Source organism: Hyperolius riggenbachi, chromosome 5 (genome assembly GCF_040937935.1).
Source record: "Hyperolius riggenbachi isolate aHypRig1 chromosome 5, aHypRig1.pri, whole genome shotgun sequence".
In the NCBI taxonomy this organism is placed as follows: domain Eukaryota; kingdom Metazoa; phylum Chordata; class Amphibia; order Anura; family Hyperoliidae; genus Hyperolius; species Hyperolius riggenbachi.
Window position 1 is genome coordinate 221,672,753 of NC_090650.1, and position 25,149 is coordinate 221,697,901.

Below are 25,149 nucleotides of genomic sequence, written 5' to 3' on the forward strand. Positions count from 1 at the left end.
TGTGAGGTCCTTGGTCACAACACCCCGGAACTGGTCTAAAGTATAACACAGCAATGACACAATAATCCTAAACTTGGGTGTGAGGTCCTTGGTCACAACACCCCGGAACTGGTCTAAAGTATAACACAGCAATGACACAGTAATCCTAAGCTTGGGTGTGAGGTCCTTGGTCACAACACCCCGGAACTGGTCTAAAGTATAACTCAGCAATGACACAGTAATCCTAAGCTTTGGGTGTGAGGTTCTTAGTCACAACACCCCAGAACTGGTCTAAAGTATAACACAAGCGTAATCTGGCTATGTGTAAATTCCCAGGTCCACCTGGTTCTAACACACTGTGGGATCTGACTGAGGTCTGAGTGCTCACACGTAAGTATTCGCAGTGGCAGACAACCTGAGACTGACCAGCGAGATCTATATATAGTGCAGCGCTCCTCAGCGCTGCCCAGCGCCACTCAGCCAATAAACAGCTGCGCTGGGATCAGCTGATCGACCTGATCAGCTGATCCCTCTCCTACTGGCATAAAGGTCCTGCCTCCCAGCGCGCACGCACGTAGCTCTCCATCTGTGTGCACTAGAAGGCTCAGACAAATCAGACGCATGCTGCTGTGCGGAAACCTCCGGTCTGAACGTGGAGACAGCCGCCCTGGTGCCAGACCGCGCGGCGGCATCTCCGCAATCCATTACAATATTTAAATAGTTTAACCCACTGGAGTGCCTCCATGCCATGTACATAAAGTAGTCTCTAAGTGGGCAACAGGTAATGCCCCAGACCCAGCCAACCATATTTGTATATTTGTATAGTATGACTATTCAGCATACTCCATGTTTATCTAATTTACTACACCTAGAGGCAATTTTTTCCCTGTGCTTTTTCCCTTTGTGAGGTTTCATGTGGATAAGGGAAACTAAGTACTAATTCAACTATGTCACATAAGATATATTAAAACTGCTGAAAACCAGTGATTATGGATTTACTAAACAAAAATGGGTTTGCCAAAGTATACTATAATGTGCGAAATCATCCAGCAATAACATAATATCTTCAATTCTCCTTATATAACACATCAGGAAATTACAATGAGCGAGATTGCCTCTGGCAGTCTCACGAAAATTTCCTCAACGTTCAGATAGCACCACAAATTTTTGGCGAAGATAATTTGTGAATTTCATTAAGGCTACATTTCCACTAACCCGCTATGTTTCCTCTTCTGCGAGTACGCAGCTGAACCCTGGAAGCCGTGCCAGGCACCGCTATGGGACTCGCTGCTACTCGCATGACAACTGACAGCAATGACGGCTGAATCGATATGGCAAGCAATTTGGCCGGCTGCACCATTATTTCCTATGACAGAGTTACCCCGCACGATTTGCCTGCATCACTATTTGCCTGGATCACTACTGCACTATTTTATCACCTTGTGAATGGTCTACTGGAGAGTAGGGATGAAGGAGAACAATTTTACAAAAAGCAGAATTGTCCTGCCTTCAAATTAGAACTTCCACTGTGAAGGCGGAAGTGGAAGAAGCTGCAGAGCAGCATGGAATGTATCAGAGGGGAGTGGCGGCCAAGGTGAATTAACCCTTGAATCCACAGCCCAAACCTCCTGCACACTTTGCGACAATTAAGCATTTCGCAAAATTGTTGTCGCTCATCCCTACTGGTAAGGTGAGCGGAGCAGAACATCAGCAGTATGTCTTTCTATCCTCCATATTGTCTTTTCAGCCTTTTGCTGTGTGTAATCTTTCTGTTACTTCTCTCTCTCTCTCTCTCTCTCTCTCTCTCTCTCTCTCTCTCTTTCTTTCTCTCTCTCCTTCTCTCTCTCTCTCTATTTCTCTCTCTCTTTCTTTCTCTCTCTCCTTCTCTCTCTCCCCCTTTACTGTCTCTGCTGCCACTTTTTCTCTTTCCCTTTACAGTTTGCTTCTGGAATTCCCTTTGCTCTATCACTTACTAAGGGCTATAAGCTTAATTATTTTCATATTCTAGCTTTATTTTTCCCTGGGCAAGATTTCCCTGGGCAACATTTTCCCCTCATTTCTGGTGTCTCTAGCTACAAGAAGTAATGTAATTTATCCAGGTAGGAGATGGCAGACAATAGCTACACTTATTATAATAGAACAGGAAACAATTCACATCTACTGTATTTTTACCATTTGCTGTCTCACATCTAGAGAGTTACCATCACATCCAATGATGTAAGAAGAGATTTCCATCACAGTGGTCCTGATGGCAATCTAACCTGACAAAAGTTATAACTGGAGATGGTCAGTGATATGCTAATACTTCCAGATAGCATGTAGATTTAATACAAATGTTATGCAGCCTGGAGTTCAAATCCATTTCCTGCTTATTTTGAGTAGCCCAATTTCAAGACGCATACTTGGCACCGTAATATTTATAGCAGTAGTACAATATGAAAGACTTTTTAGGGACACCAAGGACTGTGGTCTGTTTTGACACTGCACAGGCTACCATGTGCAAAAGAGGCAAACTGATGCAAATGTACTGATCTGATGGCTTCACAGTGGGGTAGTGGATAGCACCAGGGTCTCAAGTTCCAACCTGGGCCAGGGCATTACCTGCATTGTGTTCCTGGAAAAGACACCTTTAGGCGCCACAAAGGCCTACTGAGCACACCCTTGGTGGCTGATGCTCTCAAGGCCTTTGAGTCTAACAATAGAAAAGTGCTGTACAAGTGTTAACATTTCAAAAGTTAATTGGTTCCCCCCAACATTGTCGTGACCATTAACAGCTGAATTCCGGCTAACCAATTTGATCAGATTAATCGGATAGATCCAAAAGTTGAATCGATTCCATTAATCTGATCGAATTGGCTAGTAGGTATTTGGCTGTTAATAAGCACGGTTACCCCAACAATTGGAAATGATTGACCGCAGAATTGTACCATTAATGGACACCTTTAGACTATGCATAGACTTTCGTTTGCGACTATAGTAGGATTCAGTTATGAGCTCCTCTTAGGGACAGTTACACTACACTATGTGCTATGTAAGGCACTTTAGAAGCAGTCAGCACTGTATAAATGTACAATAATAGTAATACCTTAAATAGATGTGTAAATATATATATTAAGTTTGTGTGTATTTATTGTTCCAATTGCCAGCTATGGTATAAAATAATACATGGTGTTATCTTTTGGTTCACTGAACCATTCATTTTTCATTAAGTTGTGCCATAAAATGTCCATCAAATGACCTTGCTAAATTAAATATTATGATGTATAAATTAGACATGACATGTTCCTGGGGGTAAAGTATAGCCTTCAGTTTGGAGGAGTTAAGAACTGTCATTTTCTTTCTCAGGGAAAATCAGTTGGATTTATAGGACATGACTGACATTTGCTGAGCAGAAAGTATTTAGCTGATTTCAAGTCACAAAAGAGGATCACTATCTTATACCACCTCATCAAGAAGAGGGGCAATGCATATTTACAGCATGCTAAGCAGTTATGTACAGTATATGTCCTAATTATTATCATCAGACGTGAACTATAATACATTTTGAAAACTATATACTGTATATATATATATATATATATATATATATATATATATATATATATATATATATATATATATAATGGTTCTTCTTCCTGTGTGTGAACCCAATCTCCAGTATTAACCCATTTGTGATCATTTATTGGTGACCCGCTAAGTAATCATTGGATTGTACCTCAGAAAATAATCAGCCTAAATAGGGTATAAAGAGGATTGAAAAAATACTCACAGAGAATATATATATATATATATATATATATATATATATATATATAGGCACAGTAATATTCACTCATGTCATGGCCAAATTAATTTGTGAAATGGCAACAGGTTGGTCAATTTAAACCATGCATGGTCACTGAAAATAACGATGGCAATTCAACATAAGTTGGTAGTATAATCAGGGGTGTAACTAGAAATCACTGAGCCCCCTTGCGGAACTTTGGATGGGGCCCCCCAGCTGTCATTGCTGAAGGGGGGAGTGCTGATGGTAGCCTGAGGTGAGGGAGAGGGGGAGTCAGGCACTCCTCCCCACTGCTATTTGTGCCTGCTGCTCCCCCTTCCTGCACTGCACACCCTCCTGCCCTTAAAAATGGCCCTGGAGGGTCCCGGAGCAAGGGGCCCCCTCTAAGGAATCTCCCCCTGACTCTGGGGCCAGGGGGAGTAGATTTGCAGCCCCCTTGTGGTCCTTTTGCTAAGATAAAGTGAAGAAAGGTCAAAGAAGGTGACAAATGGGACCTTGAGACCCATTAGGCCACAAGCACCTGCCAGATGATCAACAGTTCCATCAAATCATTCAGAATGTCAAAATGTACATACTTCAGTTCTACTCTCACTCCATTTATAGTCACGGCTATTCATTGTATATTGAATATACTAGCTTCATCTAATGACCATAACTTTTCACTGACAATAATCATATAGAGAACTGTTTTTAGAGGAAACAACAGCTTGTGGGCAAATAATCTAACTACAACAATAATTAACACACACACACACATTAATTTAGTATGTATTTTATTTATTTATTGTATTTATAAAGTGCCAACCAATTACGCAGCACTGGACATTAGTTTAGGTTACAGACAAAATTTAGTATACAGCTATACAACAATACAGGAATACAAGAAAAACCAGATCACACAGCACAGTATGAGTACAAGGTAATGCTTAGTCAGTGACTTAATCAGTCACATTCATTAAACTTTATTGTCCATACCTGTGACTTGTTTTGCTTGTAATTACAGTAGTCTGTGTATAAAAAGTCAGATTCTGGACTCTTGACAGTCACCTGCACATTTCAGCCATGGGAAAAGCAAAAGAGCTGCCAAAGGACCTGACATGAAAGTAGAATGCAGCATGTTATCAGAGACTACAGAGGACAATTTGCACTCATCATCCATGGGAAGCACTTGAACTTTCCAATATGATAATGATCCCAAACACAAGGCTAAATCGACCAACCATTGGCTACAGCAGAAAAGTATAGGTTCAGAAGTGGCCATCACAGTCTCCTGACCTCAATATCATTGAGACACTTTAGAGAAATCTCAAACATGCAGTTCATGTGGCATGCTCATGTGGCAAGTTGAAATTGTCAAATAACCCAAGTTTTTGAATTATTATGACTTAAATAAATTCCTAATTTAATGGAGCTTATATTTTACTAAAGTTTCCACTTATGCATTGCCAGATTTAGGGGAAGGCCTCCAAGGCCAGTGCCTAGGACGCTGGACAGAGCAGGGGCAATTGCCCGTTCAGTAAATAGGCACGTTAAAAGTAAGTTCACGGCCGCACCGCTGCACAACTAACTTGCAGCTACCGACTCTCTGCTCCTTCCTCGCCACCTGCTGTTCTTCCTGACTGTCAGCTGGCTCCGCCTCCCACTCTTACTGGTAACACTGGACTCTGGAGATAGATGAGCAGTTCTCGGAGGATACCTATCTGCACTGGGACTCAGTAGTGGCTAGCCAGGCAGGGTAAACAGTATTACACCACAACTGTGGTAAAGAGCATAGATCGGCACTCAGATTGACACGAGGAATGCAGGGGGATGCCTCCTGCTTCCACACTATCGTGCTCTGTCCTGTGCAAGTTGCATAGTCCTCTGGCTGAACAACAGCCATGCCAATTCTCGGGTAAAGAGAGAGCGCGAGAGCAGAGGCCAAGCCAGCAATATATGCAGATACATTTGTATGTGACAGCTGTGCACTTTCATTAAATATGAACACACACACACATTAAAATGACAGCATCACACTATAAAATAAAGTGGGTTTTTGTTTGTTTATTTGTTTGTTTGCACTTTAACAAAAAAGTGTTAACCCCTACCTAACCTATTAACCATCTGTACTTGAACATACTCCCTGCCTATTCTAGGATGTTGATACTATGTCCAAAAAATCCATTGGTGTTTTCCAGGATGTAGAATCTTTATACCTCAAGGCTCATGCACATGTGCATGCAGGGACAGATCTGGGGGGGGGGGGGGGGGGGTGAGGGGGCAGGCGGGTCTCTTGCCCCAGGCGCAGTTTGTTGAATTCATGCACATTCCTGTGTACAAGCACAACCGCCACTGAGGAATGAATGATTGCTGCTATAGTAAATATCAGCAATCATTCAATTAGGCTATCTTTAAAGGGATACTGTAGGGGGGTCAGGGGAAAATGAGTTGAACTTACCCGGGGCTTCTAACGGTCCCCCGCAGACATCCTGTGTTGACGCAGCCACTCACCGATGCTCCGGCCCCGCCTCCGGTTCACTTCTGGAATTTCAGACTTTAAAGTCTGAAAACCACTGCGCCTGCGTTGCCGTGTCCTCGATCCCGCTGATGTCACTAAGAGCGCGCAGCGCAGGCCCAGTATGGTCTGTGTCTGCGCAGTACACTCCTGGTGACATCAGCGGGAGTGAGGACATGGCAACGCAGGCACAGTGGTTTTCTGACTTTAAAGTCAGAAATTCCAGAAGTGAACTGGAGGCGGGCCGGAGCATCGGTGAGTGGCTGCGCCAAAACAGGATGTCTGCGGGGGACCGTTAGAAGCCCCGGGTAAGTTCAACTCATTTTCCCCCGACCCCCCTACAGTATCCCTTTAATCTGGAGTGTTGCATCGGAAATATAAGCACATAGCAAACGCGATGCGATTATAGTTTATAGTGTAACGGTATACTCACATTGGTGCATAAGTGCATAAGCAGTGCGGTACAATGAAATCCACTGAAATAACGCAATTATAACCATGTTAATTGATGTGCCCTTGTGATCTGCAAATGATGCTCAATCCAAAAAATAGATTGGAACAAGGATAATGAAAATGGCTTTTAACTGTTCACATATTCAATTAGTGTTGTCTGTCAGGATCAAGCTCAATCCTGTGGGTGGCACTTTGGTAGATGAGCGCTATACAAACGCATCGTTCAGCTATAGCAGAGTGACAAGTCCTGTTGCTATGGGTAGAGGGGGCAATGGCACAGTGCACGGTGGACTGGGCTCCCAGTGGGCAGGATAGGGAAGGGAACAATGTGCTTGTTCACAATGATGCAGCTTGGCTGTACACACGCTAGATTCTTGGCAGAGCCTCTGCCTTTGGACTAATATGGGGAAGAAAAAATATTAAATAGGTGAACACTTTGCATTTGAACAGACAAAGGTAAATGGATTTCTTATGGGCTTGCAACATTACTTGTGACTGAAAGTAGTTGAGACTAGACTCTGAGAGGCGTATGCTAAGGGATGTTAAAAAAGGGAAATAACCAACTTTGTCTCATGAGGATTAATCCTTTTGGTCTTTGAAACATATTTGCATAATTTCTCAACCCTATCTTTCACTGTGTGACTACATTTAACCATTTCTCCATCCTGAGGATGGTGCAGACAACAAACGCTACACATACATGCAGTTTCTATGTAGATGAGAGGAGGGAGAGTGGTGCATCAAAAGATGTAGTGGCTTCCAGCAGGTGGGGAACAATAGTTGCCCAAATCAATCCAGCATTCTGGATCCATAGGGGACACATCAGGGAAATGTACATTCAGTATAGATTCTCAGCAAAGATGGTCCTAACTAGGCATCTCTGCGGAGTTTAGCTAGTGTATGTACAAGGCATTAACCCCTACCCAGCCCATAAACACCTTGCGTCACCTCTACCTATTCTAAGTATGCCCTACCTATCTCCAGTAAGCCCTTATGGTCTCTGGTTCATCCATTCTTAAAGGGTGCTAAGAGCAGGGCCGCCCTCCAAAACTATAAGCCCGGAGTGGGGATAATGGCCTGCTACATGCCTAGATATTAATGAAATAAGGCATATGGGGCATCATTTAACCTTGAGAAGTTGGAGAATACATTTCCAGTATTTTAGAACACAAGCACCTATCAGAAAAAAAATGTTCAGCAACAAACTGACACCCGCACTTGAAAAAAATGTAACTTTCCTAATCATGGTCCCATTTGGGAAAATTTGAGCAAAATCATAAGAACTTAAAAGATAAAAGAAGAATAAGTAAAAATAAATTGGTAAAATCCAAATGTGCATGCCAGTCATAACGGCCTGCTGTATGCTCAATTATGCTCAATTAGACATGAAAATTAGAGTTATTTTTTCTCATTCCCCGTGCTAGTGACAGGCAGGTAGTGGAAATTGGGTGTTGAATATGATTTGTGCATTTACTGAACAATCAGCTACACCAACTTTGAAAGTAAACCAGATATGAAAAGGTTAAGCATTATATACAGCAGCCAATAGCTACATAATCACGAAACTATTTTGCGGCTATAAATAGGGATGGCAAACAAACCACCTGTCTAGCTATTGTGTCCCTTCCCTCCATGTCAACTTCTGTCTGACTGCTTGTCCTGAATTGTTTGGATAACAATTCCACTATGATGAGTTGGTTGTTTGATATTTTCATTGCAACTTAAGCACTGTACAGCTGTTGGACAAATTTTGACAAGCTACATGTGTTTTACATTGCCATTGCACAGGCCAAGTAAAAAGAAATACATTTTACAAGAGGTCGTGCAGTTTCTACTTAGGAAGATGGAACACTCGACATAAGGCTGAATAAAAGGAAAAAAGAAAACATTGTCATACCTTTGGAAGAATGAGAAAATAGCAGATAACTTTGTATAGCAAGGAGAAAAGAGTATAAAAATCTAAGCTCTTTGGGGATATGAATTTGTTTTCAGTTATCTGCTTCTGTTCATTTGCAGCCTTTAAATAAATCCCCAGGCACGCTTTAAAATTAAATGCTAAGCCTACTACTTTTAAAGAGAATGGGTAGTGCCTTTGTGGCATATTTGCTTTATGTGTTTACTGTATCATGTTTAGCACCAAAAAAAAGAAAAGTCAAACTTAGAAAAATGTATAAATAAATGTGTAATGTGCCATGTTTTCTGCTGATTTGTACTTTCCCAAAATTTGGACAAAGTGGTGTTTGTTTATTTTCCCATTGCTTTTGTTGTGAGATCCCATAGTGGTAAATTCTGTTTTGGTGTAGGTTCTGTGATTGTTCTGATCACAGCAGCCAGGCCCAGATTTACCTCACAGTAGCCTGTAGGCACAGATCTCCTGGCACCATCGACTTCACCCTCGATTAATCTACACACCCCCACCAAACTACACCATAAGCGTGCTGGCTGTCCCAGCTGTCACTTTTGCCTTACCTCCCTTGCCCATCAGAGCAGATAGCTACAGGTGCCCATTAGTATTAGGTAGCCAATATTAAGTAGGTAATAGTATTATGTAGCTAGAGCAACCTCAGTATAAAAAGCTAGAGGTGCCTCTGACTGAGGGGAGATCTCGTCAGTGGAATGCAGAGAGCTGGGTGAGTAACCTTTCATTTACACTCTCATCAGGACTCTGCATAGGGAAGGAGGAAGAGAGGCACTTGGGAGGAAAGTGAGCCACCTTTTCATCATCAGGCGCCACACATTAAATGATGCAGTACAGGAAATGATTTGATGTTTCTTGACAGAATCAGATGCTGTATTTAAATGTATTCAATCATTTAACTTATTTAAATCATGCTTTTATATTTGCCTGAAGTTGAGCATTAAACAATAAAAAGTGGGCTTTATGTCTGGCCCTAACAGACATGTTTCGGCTGTTGGAGGAACCTGGAAAACATTGTATATGAAGTTGCATCTCTGATGTCACTAGTTCGCCACTTTCAGCCACGTGATCAATGTTCTGACAGATCTGAAGACAGGAAATGGCTGGGTTGGGACCAAACTATACAGACTACAATAGGAAGATCCATAAGGGCTTTAGAACTATGCAGAACCTAGTATATCATACAGCTGAAAATGTATTCATCACTTATTTTAGCTAGAAACATTTTTTCTCATTTGCATTGCTTGCTAAGTATTGGATATGATTACTTTCTAACCTACAAGTCTTGACAACAAAGAAGTGATGTCTCCTGCCATTTGACCATGATTCCTGCTTGCATAGCCACTAAATGGAGCAGGCCAGGGAAACACCTCTCTCGCTGTACTCAAGTACTCAAGTCAGAATTTGAGGTGCTTTCACTTTCCTAGATCTACACAGCAATGCCCACATGTGGCTAAGGACAACATAAAAGTCTGTGTAGAGTACAGGATTGTACTCCACATCATCACTGCTTTCTTCTATTTAGATCATGTGACAATGATCTCTGGCACAATATAAAAATATCTGAGCACGCAGTTTTCTCAGACATGCTTTATTTACCTAATGCAGGAAGGAGAGTAGCACAGGCAAAAAACATATTTGGAAACTGTAGATCAACTTTAACATAGGAGAAAAGAGGAATACAGTAGAGTCTTAGTTATCCGGAACTCAACTGACCAACAGTCTCAACAGAGGCGCTTGGCAGCTGCACTGACCAGTACAAGTTATTGCTCCCGTTATTGCCTGATAAAGTGAGTTTGATCCTGTGAAACGCGTTGCATTGTGAAGTGTATAAATAAATGTCATTGTTGACTATTAAATGAACCAATTCAGTGTCTACTTACTGGGGAGGTAAGTCCACCCCTACCTCCTCTTTTAAATGTTTTTTTTTACGGTTTTATGCTGTTATTGGCACCCCTGTTCCATCCTTGCTGCATTCTCAGGTCCACCCTCGGTGGAGGGGTGTTGCCCCCTTGTCTCCTATATACAGAGAGATACTTCTTAATCTGAGTGGGGTCAGGTCCTAATGCTTCCCACCCACCTATACAGTGGCTGTCTTTGAGGTAACCCACACTTGTGAGTATAACAGCACACATTTTGTCTTCTCCATAACCTGGTTATACTACATACTACACTATATTGGGCTCTCTGTGTCCCTTTCTGTTTTCCTCCTACAAGTATAACCAACAGTCTCAACCAACAAGCACAATTCGCCGCCTGTTCTCACAGTGGTGAAGACCAACTCCTTAGACTGTTTGTGGGCTCTACTATGCTTAAAGACTGGATTCCACAGCTCCCCCAAGGTTAATATGCATCAGCCCATTGGTGGCGTATAACCAAAACTCTACTGTATTGGGTAGTAATTAAATGAATAAGACATCTGCAGTGAAAATCCTTGTTCACGTGTAAAATGTCCTTAACATAATATTGTTTTACAATTACTATACAAAGTCAGCATACATTTAGGAAATAAAAGCAATTGACACATTGCATTGTTCCTGTTCAATGCTTTGTTTCCTTTCTTACAGTTATTCGAGCAAACAGAAACATGACTTGATGATCAATTGAACCTGTATTTTTATTGTAATATACTTTCCTCGCTTACATGCTTGCATGTAAAACACACATGCAGGAAAAATGAAAACGGGAATCCCTTCCTATATCCTAATATCATTAAAACGTTCTTTCATAAAGTAATTTTTTGTTCATGCAGATCTATAACTTTAAACGTGCAATTCAGAATAGACAACACCATTTTGTAATCCTGATATTTGAAGAATGTTGCTTCCCTGAAGCCAACACAGTGTTCATGTTTAAAAGAAAAAAAAAACAATCTTTTAAAATGGTGAACGCAGATCAGCAAAATGTTGAAAACATTTGACACAGCAACAGTAGCTTACCTGATCAATGCAAGCTCACGTTAAAACTTCCTAACAAGATAATGCCAAAAGAAGAAACAATCAATGATATTGCCAAGCCTAAACACATCAATAATACAATAGCAAAAGGTGGAAACATTTAAGAATGACGTAGGGAAATCTCCTGTCCTTAAGCTAAAGGAATTTAGTACTTTTCTCAGAGTAAATGCAAGAAGTTCATAATAAAGATGCTCTTATTGTACCGGAAGCCACTAGGGGCACGCTCAGTAGGCAGTAGCAGTGTTTTGGAGTCTAGCCCAAGGACTCCTTGCTGAATAAGTATTGGCTTACTGAACGAGAAGAGCCGATAGAGTACTTACATGTTTAAACAGTTGGTGTCTGATGTCAGAAACGATAGTTTAACTCTATATTGGTGATTTTTAGTATAACGCTATATTGGTGATTTCTATGTATTTTGATGAACTTGTATTGAAGAAGGACCTGGAAGACAAACGGTCTGTGTAATAAGCACTTTAAAGGGGAACTGTAGTGAGAGGTGTGTTGAGGCTGCCATATTGATTTCCTTTTAAGCAATACCAGTTACCTGGCAGCCCTGCTGACCTATCTGCCTGCAGAATCACACCAGGAACAAGCATGCAGCTAATCTTGTCAGATCTGACAAAAATGTCAGAAACACCTGATCTGTATGCAGTAACTTGGTATAGGAAGTATAGTTTATACAAATATATATATATATATATATATATATATATATATACAGTATACATATATATATATATATATATTTATATATATATATATATATATATATATATATATGTGTGTATATATATATATATATATATATATATATATATATATATATATATATATATATATATATATATATTATATGGTTTTAACCACTTGAGGACCATGGGCTTAAACCCCCTAGTGACTAGATCATTTAAAAAAAAAATAGGCGACTGCAGCTTTAAGGCCTCGCTGCAGGGCTGTACAACTCAGCACACAAGTGATTCCCCTCCCCTTTTCTGCCCACCAACAGAGATTTCTGTTGGGGGGCTGTGATTGCTTCCTCAATATTTATTTATTTATTTTTATAATAAATGTTCCTATTTTTTTATTATTATTTTTAAACCCTCCCTCCCTCCTCCTGCCAGCCAAACAGCGCGATCGGCTGTCATAGGCTTCAGCCTATGACAGCAGATCGCTTCCTTGCTGCCCAGGGGGTCAGCTGTGTCACATGGCTGTCCCCAGTACAGCGCTGCTGTAGATCGCATCGCTGTACAGAGTAAATAGACGGCGGTTACAGCCATCTAACAGTCTCCTAGTGACGATCGCCGCTGGGAGACAGATGATGGAGCGGAGCTCCATCATCCAAGCAGAGATGCATGAGCATTGGCGTGCGTGATCTCCTGCAAAATCCCACCCCAGGACTTTACGCCGATCGGTCCTGGGGCCGCCGCCACGATCACGCCCATCGGCGTGATGCAGTCGTATAGGATTTAAGTAGAGACAGATTGGTCTGTAACAAAGACAACCTGAGTGGAAACTATTATAAAATCAGTGAGTCTTCTAGTGTATATGTAGATATAGGAATCCACAGCACACTAGTGCCACTAATAAAAATCAAGGCTTTATTAAAAGTCAAAGGAAGACAGTGGCTATACTGTCTGTCATCCTTTGACTTCTAATAAAGCATGGATTTAATTGGTACTGGTGTGCTATGGTTCTTTGTATCAATCTGTATTGCTTAGCCATTTGGATAGTTTATCCCGCACCATTGTGCGGAGCAAAATGTGGGGAGCGCTTCCTGATAGAGGCAGAGTTTAGCTCTGTAACTCTGCCTCCATTAGCATCAATCCCCACTAATTGCTGCCTCTCCCCGCCCCTCTCTTTCTTCTTTCACTGAAAGGGGCGTGGGAGAGGTGGCGGCGATCAGCAGGGATTTGCGCTAATGGAGACGGAGCTACAACGCTATGTTCTCCCTTCCCAGGCAGCAAAATCCACAACTTGGAAAGTCATGGAATTTTTCCCCGGTATTTGGGGGGTTTAAATACAGCGTTCTACCGCAGGAATGCGGCGTTTCACTTACGCTCATATTGCTAAAGATGATTGAACAGTAAAATTTAGAATTTTAGATGGCTTCAGAGTCTCTTTAAAGCAATGTAAGGTGAAAATAAACGTATGAGATGATACATTTTATGTGTAATATGGATATGAAATAGAATATTAGTAGCAAAGAAAAGAGTCTCATATTTTTATTTTCAGTTATACAGCTTTATTAATAACATTACATCATACAGTTATAGTTTTAACTTAGAATTCACATTCGGCCTTTTAAGCTGTAAAACAGAGTAGCGCTAATGACCCTTTGAATTTCTTGCAGTAAAACCTTATCTCAAGCTGTCTCTCACTGTTTTTTTGCCTGTTTAAGCTCTTCAGAAGACAGGACTAAGGGCTGGTTCACACTGCAAGTGCTTTTCTAAGCGCTTGTGATTTAAAAGGCACTTGCTAATGTAATCCTATGTGTATGTTCTCACTTGAGCAATGTGATTTTAAAAAAACAAAAATCACCCATAGCATTGCATTAGCAAGAGCTTTTCATTTCTTACTCAGCAGGAGGATGACCGCTGCAATCACCACACATGCGGTCATTCAATCAGGAGCAGGAAAATGGTAAGCCACATAAATGTTAGTCAGCAAGAGATATCCCGCTACACTGATGATTCAATAAAAGTCCAATCTTTCTGGCAGCATCTATGGATACACAGCAAAATAGCTCACGCATATCGGAGCAAGCATAGCTCCTTAGTCCTCATTGGTGTAAGTTTTCATTTCAATTCATTTCTTAGAAAAGCTCTTGTAGTGTGAACCAGCCCTGAGTAGGGCCAAGTTAATTGAATAGCTGAGAGAAGCTCTTTCGCATAGATAACAACTCAAGTTTGTTAACTATTCCTGTATTGGAAAACAATATAAGACCTTCTTTGCTATTAGTGCACTTTTTATTATCCGTTCTGCACATACAATTCACTGGGCCTGATACACAAAGCGGTGCTAACCCAGTTAGAGACTTTAGACGTGATAAACATTGCACCACGCTGGTGAAAAGCCAGTTTAGGCGTGATAAGTTTAGGCGTGATAAGTTTAGATAAGTTTAGATCGCGCGCAAAGTCCCGCACGCAAAGCAGCGCCATTAAACTCTATGCAAAGTGCACCAGACTTTGCTAGCACAAAACTTTTGATCAGCTGTGCACTGCGGTGCTAACCCAGTTGGTGCTATAGTTATCATGCCAAAACTTATCACGCCTAAACTTATCACACCTAAACTTATCACGCCTAAACTGAGTTTAGGCGTGATAAAGGGCATTTTACCAGCGTTCTAACTGTTAGCACCGCTTTGTGAATCAAGCCCACTATCTCATAAGTGTATTTTCACCTCAGATTTGCTTTACAGCTAAATAATCACAACCTTCTGTTTTAAGGCAATATTACATTTAGTATTTTTAGAGGGCTTTTTGGCCTCTTAATCCTATATACTTTCCGAGTGGTCCTGAGTCACCATGAGCTATGACCAGGATATTACTGGTGTGATTTTGGTGAGACTGCATTGCTGAGCTATAAACCAGCCCTGTAGTAGTTAGCAAATCAACAATGAATATGCACTGTATTAGCTTTAGGGCTAGTTCATAGTGCTCAGTTGCGTTGCAGAATATATCTGCATGTCAACTCACTGCCTTTACTATTCTATGGTGCTGTTAACAGTACTGCGTTGAAACTGAATGCATTATTCTAACTGAATGCATGACTTTTTATGTCCAGCCTCAATATCAATTATGCAGCGTGCAACCATTGTGAACCTAGCCTTAAAGAAACATGGTCCTAATTTTTGAGTAGCGCTCAAGACCTCACATCAGCCGCTTGAAATCCGCCCATCTCCACCTGCTCTCTTCTCATTGAATTCAATACGGCCAGTAGCGTCCGACGTAGATCCGCCCTACACGTTTCGTTAGAGGGTCTGACTCATCAGGGGCTGACGTCAGATGCAACGCTGGCCTCACATATACCTCTAGCGCCTCCCCCCTGTCTCCCATGAACTTCTTACTCATGCGCGCCACTACGTGGTGCACATGTATGCGTCCAGACGGGCGCACCTACCATACATCATGCATCTCAATGCCCGGAAGTGCCCTGCACTCGATTCCTAAAGGAAATTCCTACGCGTGCGCCCCACTACGCGTCCAACCGGATGCATACTGCATACGCCATGCGTCTCAACACCCAGAAATATCAAGTGAGCGCCTTACATCTAGCGTCTCAGCAAGCAGGAAGTGTTGCCTTAGCAACATATCAACAAGAGAAGGGAATGTAATTGCAACCAAAGGAACGCATAAAAATGTATTTTAAAATTCGTAAATTCTAAGAAAACGCATTCCTAAACGGAAAATTGTCAGAGTGGTCACTTACAATACACAGTACACATTGGAGTAGTCATTTACAATGTACATACAAACAATAAAAGCTACATTTTATCAAATATAATATTCTCTAGCATTGGGTTCAATCAGTTCTAGTGGAACAATTTATGTCAAGTTCAACATTCAGTCCAGAAGGGAACAATGTATCTAAGTCAAATATCCATTTTGTTTCCTTCTTAGAGATCTCTGTAACTTTATTACAGCCCCTCCATGCCGGTAACAATTTTTCAATCTCACAAAAATGCATAGCAGTCGGATCACACTGGTGTCTCTGTTTACAATGCATAGACAGGCTATGTTTTTCAAATCCTTTCCTGATGTTAGTCACATGATCACCTATTCTTTCTTTCAGTGTCCTAGTGGTGTGGCCCACATATTGTAGGCAGCATACACACCAGATCACATAAACCACCCGAACGGTGGCACAAGTAACAAAACTCTTGATTTTAAACTCCCTCCCATTTGAGCGATACTTGAATCTCTACTTGTCAGTGCAATTGCAAATTTTTATTTAACTTTTAATTAACGGTTTTACGCTATGTACTGAAATTTCAGTTTGCAGTGTCTGATGACTTAAAGAGAAACTCCAACCAAGAATTGAACTTTATCCCAATCAGTAGCTGATACCCCCTTTTACATGAGAAATACAATGATTTTCACAAACAGACCATCAGGGGGCGCTGTGTGACTAATTTTGTGCTGAAAACCCTCCCACAAGAGGCTCTGAATACCGCGGTACTCTGGGCAAACTGCCACAATGTAACAATGTTCACAGACAGGAAATGGCTGTTTAAAGCTGTCTGTAACAGCCAGAGCAGCTAGAAACAGCTACATAACTTGCCCACAGTAACAATGTCACCATGTATTACATGTCAGAATGTGAATCTGGGAGAGGAAAGATTTTACAATGAGCAAACACTGACTAAATCATTTATACATAATTATTGTAAAAATAAAGCACTTTTTTTAATTAAATTATTTTCACTGGAGTTCCTCTTTAAGGGTGAACTGTGGATGCTATCCCCCAATGTTATCAATCTTAACTCCGGAGAGCTTTGGAGGACTACTGGATGAGTGCGGACATTGTGGGGGAATGTCATGGTGCTCACCTGAGGTGTCTTAGTCGACTTAAAACTCATGGATCATTATCCATAGCCTATGTGAAGGTGGTTGTGATTAAGTTATCATCAGAGTCACACTATTGTCTTTGTTTTCTATGTGATGTGCTGGCCCTGCAAGGAAGGATATTAAGGAATCTGGATGTTGTAATACCTGTGGACCTGTGGACTTGTACCTTCTTGCTGGACGTTATCAGGTTTATCTTTATTCTAACTTAGGTGAGGTCTTGAGCGGTGCTCAGTAATATTTTATTTATGGACAATTTTTTTCATCAGATTGTATGAGCGTGCACCGCATACAGTGCTACAATTTATCACCAGGAGCGCTAACCTTAGACTGTTTTTATTTCCGTTATGGTCTTAATTATACATGCAGTGGCGTAGCTACAAACCTCTGGGCCCCGATGCGGAATCTGGATGTGGGCCCCCCCCCCCCGGCAACAACAGCCCCCCCTCCCCCGACAACACCCGACGGATGCACACACATATCAAAATCCCTATAGCCAGCTATAGGTACCCCCAGTATAGGTAGTCAGGCATAGGTAAGCCAGTATAGTTGCCCCCGGTATAGGTGAGATAGGCAGGCGCCGCCGGTATAAGTTAGATAGATAGGTGCCCCCAGTACAGGTTAGCTAGGTGGGTGCCTCTAATATAGGTAGCCAGAATAGTTGCCCCCAGCGTAGGTTAGATAGGTAGGTGCCCCCAGTATAGGTTAGTTAGGTAGGTGCCTCCAATATAGGTAGCCAGTTTAGTTGCCACCTGTATAGGCTAGCTAGGTGCCCCCAATACAGGTTAGATAAGTAAGTGCCCCCAGTATAGGTTAGATAGGTAGGTGCCCCCAGTATAAATTAGATTAGGTCGGTGCCCCCTAGTATAGGTTAGATTAGGTAGCTGCCCCCCAGTATAGGTTAGATTAGGTAGCTGCCCCCCAGGATAGATTAGGTAGCTGCCCCCAGGATAGATTAGGTAGGTGCCCCCCAGTATAGGTTAGATGAGGTAGCTGCCCCCCAGGATAGATTAGGTAGCTGCCCCCCAGGATAGATTAGGTAGCTGCCCCCCAGGATTAGGTTAGATTAGGTAGCTGCCCCCCAGGATAGATTAGGTAGCTGCCCCCAGGATAGATTAGGTAGGTGCCTCCCAGTATAGGTTAGATTAGGTAGCTGCCCCCCAGGATTAGGTTAGATTAGGTAGCTGCCCCCCAGAATAGATTAGGTAGCTGCCCCCAGGATAGATTAGGTAGGTGCCCCCCAGTATAGGTTAGATTAGGTAGCTGCCCCCCAGGATTAGGTTAGATTAGGTAGGTGCCCCCCAGGATAGATTAGGTAGCTGCCCGCAGGATAGATTAGGTAGGTGCCCCCCAGTATAGGTTAGATTAGGTAGCTGCCCCCCAGGATTAGGTTAGATTAGGTAGGTGCCCCCCAGGATAGATTAGGTAGCTGCCCCCAGGATAGATTAGGTAGGTGCCCCCCAGTATAGGTTAGATTAGGTAGCTGCCCCCCAGGATTAGGTTAGATTAGGTAGCTGCCCCCCAGGATAGATTAGGTAGCTGCCTGTCCCCATAATGGAGGGGGGGCCGCAGCCGCGGGGAGGGCAGCCCGACCTCTCCCTCCCTTCCTCTCCCCGGGGCCCCCCCTCAGATGCAGAGTAAGCGGCTAACGGAAGCGCTATAGGCAGAACTCACCTCCGTCCCTGGTTCCAATCGCCGCTGATCTCCTCTCTGGCTGGCTCTGCATAGATGCTTACACACGCAGCTTCCTGTTTAGCCGGAAGCTGCGTGTGTAAGCATCTATGCAGAGCCAGCCAGAGAGGAGATCAGCGGCGAGTGGAACGCAGGGAGGTGAGTTCTGCCTATAGCGCTTCCGTTAGCCGCTTACTCTGCATCTGAGGGGGGGGCCCGGGGAGAGGAAGGGAGGAAGAGGTCGGGCTGCCCTCCCCGCGGCTGCGGCTCCCTCCTACCAGCGCGAACGGGCGCATGGCCCTGCAAACGGCGATGGGCCCCCCGGGCCCCTCCCCCGCCTCCTCAGGAGCCGGGCCCGGTCGCCAAGGCGACCGCTGCGACCACGGGCCCTACGCCCTTGTATACATGTATAATTACCACAACGGCCTCGATTCACTAAAGGGTGCTAAGTGTTAGCAGGCCAGTGAAGAGGCACTTAGGATGCGAAAACTGAGCTGATAACGTTGCACCGGTGTGCTCGAAACATCGCACCTTCGCGTGCACCGCGCAGCGCTAAACTTTGCGCGCGGTCAGTAAGAGCTTTACACATGCAAACTACTTAGCACCCTAGTTTGCATGTCCAAAGCTTTTAGGCGTGCTGACTTGGTTAGCACCCTTTTGTGAATCGAGGCCAATGTGGATTCCACTATGTACACTTTTTTTTATCTCCTGACATTGCACATAAGTAACTGACAAATTCAGTTGCTGGAAACTTGCTGCAAATGTCTGTGAGGAGTTGCCCTTGCACAGACAAATTAAAAAATCAAACTTCAGCACTATGCACTTCTATTTGTTTTTAAAGGGATCTGAGTAGTGCAATTTAAAAACTAGTCAATTGTGCAGGCTTTAGGTTTACAGCAGACATTTACTTACAGTACCTCATAGCCCCCGTGTCTATATGGAAGCTTCCATCTACTGTGTCCCTTGCCACAGAATCACAGATTCCCGCTGGTTATTCGTATATCCACGGGTGCACAATGGATGCCAAGGATGTGTGATGAATGACAAGAAATGTAGTTCCCATTGATGTGGTCACATGATGTAATCACAAAAATGGTGGTATGAACAGGATGGCTGTCCAGTCACGCCACACCATGATCTTGCGCTTCTAAGCCACAGACCCTGAACAAGCATGCAGATCAGGTGCTCTGACTCAAGTTTGCCTGGATTAGCCATATGCTTGTTTCAAGGTTGTGACTCAGACAGTACTGATACCTGAAGATCAACAGGACTGCCAGGCAACTGGTATTGTTTAAAAGGAAATACATATGGCAGCCTCCATATCACTCTCACATTACACTTTAAGTTAACAGAAGAAAAGATGGAGATCCGTTTTATTCCTCAGTCTTCTACCAAGAAACTACCTAAATTCTACAAGGTTTGGAGTCTGTATAGAATGGGACACAGTCAAGAACAGCTATACAGATTTAGTGTCTCAATCCATAGGGAAATACTTGAGAATTTATTCTGTCCTGTTTAGGGTTCAGTTTGGCTTTACTGGTAATTTAGACTGCTTGGCCCTTCTCAGTGGGTATAGTGCTGGAGAAGGCACCATGCCATGGATAGAACAAGACTTACTACTGAGCTTCTGACTGTGACCACATTCATAGAAAAACAGTGCATGGTGTTCAAGCAAATACTTCATGTGTCATATTCTAACTACAGTTCAAGTATATTAAACAAACATGCAGTAGAACAGAATCATCTTGTTCCAGCTAAAATAACTTTTTTATAGTCATAATGAGAACCAGAGAAAACAATTTTATCAGTTTATTTGCCCAACAAGAGACTCATTGAGAAACACAGTATCCGTCCTGTATTTGATGAGAAGGTCCTTTTTCTATTATCTTGCTGTTAAAAGTACATTAAAATGTGCTTGTTTACAAATGCCAAATATATAAACAGAGCATTGGTCAGTATTTCCATAGTAATGTGCTGACATATTGACAAGTGTATCCACCTTACAGCATTTCTATCTAGTCCTTTAGGCCCATTTTACACATGCATTGGAAATCTGCATTGCATTACCCCTGAAATAGAATTGAGTCTGACGAAGACTGCAGAGCCGAAAGCTTACTCTTGTTCTTTTAAGTCAGTGAATAAATGGTATCATCCTGATTCAAAACTTCTTGCTATTTCATATGAAAGAGAGGGTCAGGAGGTAAAACTGGACAATATGGAAAACAGCCCTCCCAAACTTATTTGAGCTATCAGTAACACGTTCTAGTTCCAGATAAATCATGACTGTAGGTGCTAATATGTCTATATTATTATTATTATTATTATTATTATTATTATTATTACTACTACTACTATAGATTTGTATAGTGTCAACATATTTCATGATGCAACAAACAATGCATAGAACATACAGTTGCAAGGCGCATGGCTTTCATCTCAATTATTTGCTGCTAGCCAAGAACTTTGAATGTAAAGGTGGATGATTGGTTGAGGCCTATTCAATGAACCTACATTTAGTTGCAACATCTAAGGATTCATTCTACATTCTAGCATCATACAGCAATAGCTCTTAACTTGGAATAGTATAGGCTTGATTTACTAAGTCATCTCCAAGTACCATATTTTTCAGACCATAGACGCTCTGGACCATAATACACACCCAGGTTTGGAGGACATAAATCAGGAAAAAATATACATATTCTAAATCTGGTGCGTCCATGGTGCAGGGGCATCTTGTGGACCCTTTCCCCCTAAACTGTCTCTATCTAAGCTACACAGCCCAGTGCCCAGCTACACTAGCCACTGCTGCCCACCCAGCTACACTAACTACCCCTCATTAACCCCTGCTGCCCCACTAGCTACGGTATACTATCCCCTGCTGCCCTCCAGCAACAGTAACTACCCTAAACTAACCCCTGCTGCCTTCCAGCTACAGTAACTACCCTATACTAACCCCTGCTCCCCTTCAGCCACACTACATACCCTAAACTAACCCCTGCTGCCTGCCAGCAGTTTATTCATTTTTTTTTTATCCAGCCCAGGTTTGCTAGATCACTCTTGATATCACAAGCGAGGATGTTTGGAGAAGCTTTATCAAAAGATATTCGGAAATGCCTTAGTAAATCGGGCCCTATGCAGAATGTGCATGCTTGTAATGGACAATGTTTAGTTTGTGCTGTGCCACATACAGCATATGAAAAAGCTCTGTGAATATGTGCAGTTTTTGTTAACCACCTCTCTTATGTGTACAAGCTCATGTTGCTTTGTTTCCTATGATATTTAAAGCTGCAAAGGCTGTTTGGAGAAGGGGGGGGGGGGGGGGGGCAGGTCCACTTTTTATATTACCATTTTATTGCAGTGAGCTTGTGCACAGGGTAATTTAGTATAATAAATACTTTTTGTATCTCAAATGTGTTTGATAGCTCCCTTCCTGTTGTATTGAGGATTAGCCTTAATGGAAAGTGTTCGAGTAACCCTGTATGTTTTTATTTGTTATTACCATACCCCTATACTTGCCTGAAATATACATTATTAAATATTGTAGAACAGTAATACAATGCAGACACACCTTTTTTTTTACAAATGGGTCCTTTATAATATATACCTGAATACACTAATTAGTGTATTCAGGTATATATTGAGTTTGACTCACTTGGAATTCATCCTATATTTCTCAAACTGACCTATGCCTATCCCTCAGCATGTCTTTTGTAACACAGCTATAGAACTTAGTATTGCGGCATAGGAAACTAGGATTCAGGGGGCTGAATTATTCCACAGAGTAAAATCAGTTAGCAGAGGTGCATGGTTGTGATAAGATGTTTACACCATTGCACAGAGCTGAAGCCATTGCAGTGTGCTGGCACCATTGGAAAAATACTTTCTTTTTCATTTGCTTTGCATATACAGCAAGCTCCCTTTTTATTATTCTCAGTGTAGCCCTTTGTCTAAATCTACATGCATGTCAACATAAAAATATATATTTTAAAAACTTAATTTTATTTATTTATGTGAGGTAATCAGTTTTCACATAACCAATTATGGCTTCAAACTTCTGTGATATCTGTTTTAACTATAGTAATGAACAGGTAGTTGTTTACTTTTTATATTACTAATAGTAAAGGCGCTTGTATACTTTTCCATAACAGTACATGTGCATGGTCATGCATCGTCTTGCAGTTTGAAGGTCATATTGGAACATTGTCAGTTGTGTGACTGCAGTCTTGTGCATATGACCACAGTTTGAAGTTCTTCTTTAATAAAGCTAAACTTCTGGTGAGAGAGGAAAACCCTAGAGCATTAATAGCAGATTTTTTTTAAGAAATCCAGTCCCTTATGACATCTCTATTTGGGAATCACTGGGAATGGGTCAGTAAATGAGGCCCTATACGCTTGTACAGTATGTGTTATTGCTTGGGTAATGAAAAGTTGGACATTGTGTTAGCTGCATGAGTAGGTGCATAGCTAGGTTAAATGACAATATTTTTTTTCCTTTTTTTCCTTTTGCTTTAGGTCTCATTTCGCCTTGCAGGGGAAGTAAACATAAACATTTTTTCCACACATGGATTTATTCTCACAGTGCGTATTCATATGTGGAAAAATGCAACATTTTCCCCATCAGAAGAACATATGTTATAGAACACTTGCATGGTATCCAGGCAAAAGCAACAGGCTGTCAGTTTACTTTTTTCTGGCACCACAAAAACAAAAATACATTAGATGTCAACCAGCCTGCTGCTTGTTATTACCTTTGGAAATGACACATATTTAACAAGGAAATCAAAATGGTTAAAATATAGAGAGGCATTAAAAAGATTGATAATTACAATGAATCATTTTGGCAACCAATGAAAGCTGTAAAAGTTTTCAAAGCATATGTAAAGCGATACGCCTTCTAACAATTTGTTATGTCCCAATACACTTCTGCCTCTCAAAATGTAAATATAATTAATAAATTAACATATTAACCTGGATCATATCAGTCCATTGCGGGGGTTACCAAATTGTAGGGCAGCTACTGTAACATTTGTGTGATCATTGTCATTTGCAGCAAGAAGTTTTCATAACATACCGGTAATACTAGCGGTGGATAGTTTTGAAGGATTGTTTCTGATTGCTGCTGATCCTCATCCCTGCTATGTCTCTATGTCAGGCACTTTTATTTTTGATATAAATGAATAAAAATGTCCATTCTGAAGTGCCCCACTGCTCATTGATGTACAAAACAGCCCATGTATGATTCTTATAACTATGCCCCCTTAGTCTTATTGAGCTTTATTATATTCTAAGCACCATGATCATCATGGTTCTTTCTTCAGGCTGGTAATTATAATGTGTTGTTGTAATAATATTACATTCATTTGTGAGCCAAGTATTCACATTTAAGCTTACCTAATAAGGCATAGAAATGATAGTGTGCACGACCCATTAGTCAATAGCAGCCAGTAGGATTTTACTTACCAGCGACCAGATTAGAAGGACTGCTATAGATTATTCTACTTTGCACATTGCTTTAATAAATAAGCCTAACTGTGAGTCAAGAAACAAGAAATATATTGTCCATAAAAATCTGTAAAAAAAAAAAGGATCAGCTTTCAAATAAATGTGCAGTCTAACCACAGATGCCTATAAAAGCAAATTCATAAAATGCTCATAAATTCTTCTAAATGGCATTCGAAGAATTAAGCTGGACAATGTCTTAATTGTGAATAAAGTAAATCAGTATTTGTCTGGCATCCCGGGTATGGCAGAACAAACCATTGCATAAAGAAACTCTGTGCATATAAATATAACTGTCTACAATCACAGTGACAATGTCATTATTATTCATCTCTCAGATGCTTAGACACTGTGTGGGAATACGTATCAAAAAGTCATTCTTTTGGTGAAATGAAAAAACAAAACCAATAACTGAGCTTAAGAATTGGGAGCTGTGATGGATTAGAACAAGTAAGCAGTGTGTGTAAATCTGTGCAGATGAAGCCAGTCTTTAAATATTTCAGATGGCTGTTACTGCTGTTTTCAGTAACGCAGATAAAGCAGTCCAGAAGACCTGTGAAGTTCTTAAAAATTTTAATGAAACTTGAGGCCTCAAATGAAAAACGGATGTCTATTAAACATGTTGCTAGAATTTTAGCAAACTTTATTGGAGAGTCTTGCCTTCTTCTTTTCTAGAATTCTTACACTACCCTGAAATTTAGAACATACACTTCACTCTTTGGTGTACTCGAGCTTTCAGCATAGTTTCTTATGCAAGTTGACTGATAATGCTGTATAATGGTTGAGTAATTATATTTAATTATTGTTATTATCTCACTTCCTGAAAAATG

The 25,149-nt window shown here is 41.5% G+C and overlaps 1 protein-coding gene and 1 long non-coding RNA gene across 6 annotated transcripts in view; one reads left to right on the top strand and one right to left on the bottom strand.

Annotated features, from left to right (window-relative positions):
- The window catches only part of LOC137518602 (poly(rC)-binding protein 3-like), a 1,088,021-nt gene that overhangs the window by 697,591 nt on the left and 365,281 nt on the right, over window positions 1-25,149 (top strand). The window lies entirely within an intron of this gene.
- LOC137518604 (uncharacterized) overlaps window positions 1-25,149 on the bottom strand; it is a 98,672-nt gene that overhangs the window by 73,129 nt on the left and 394 nt on the right. The window contains exons 2-3 of the long non-coding RNA XR_011020857.1: window positions 11,568-11,597; window positions 4,739-4,855 (exon numbers count right to left, since the gene is read on the bottom strand). This is a non-coding gene — a long non-coding RNA (uncharacterized lncRNA). The remainder of the gene's footprint in view (window positions 1-4,738; window positions 4,856-11,567; window positions 11,598-25,149) is intronic.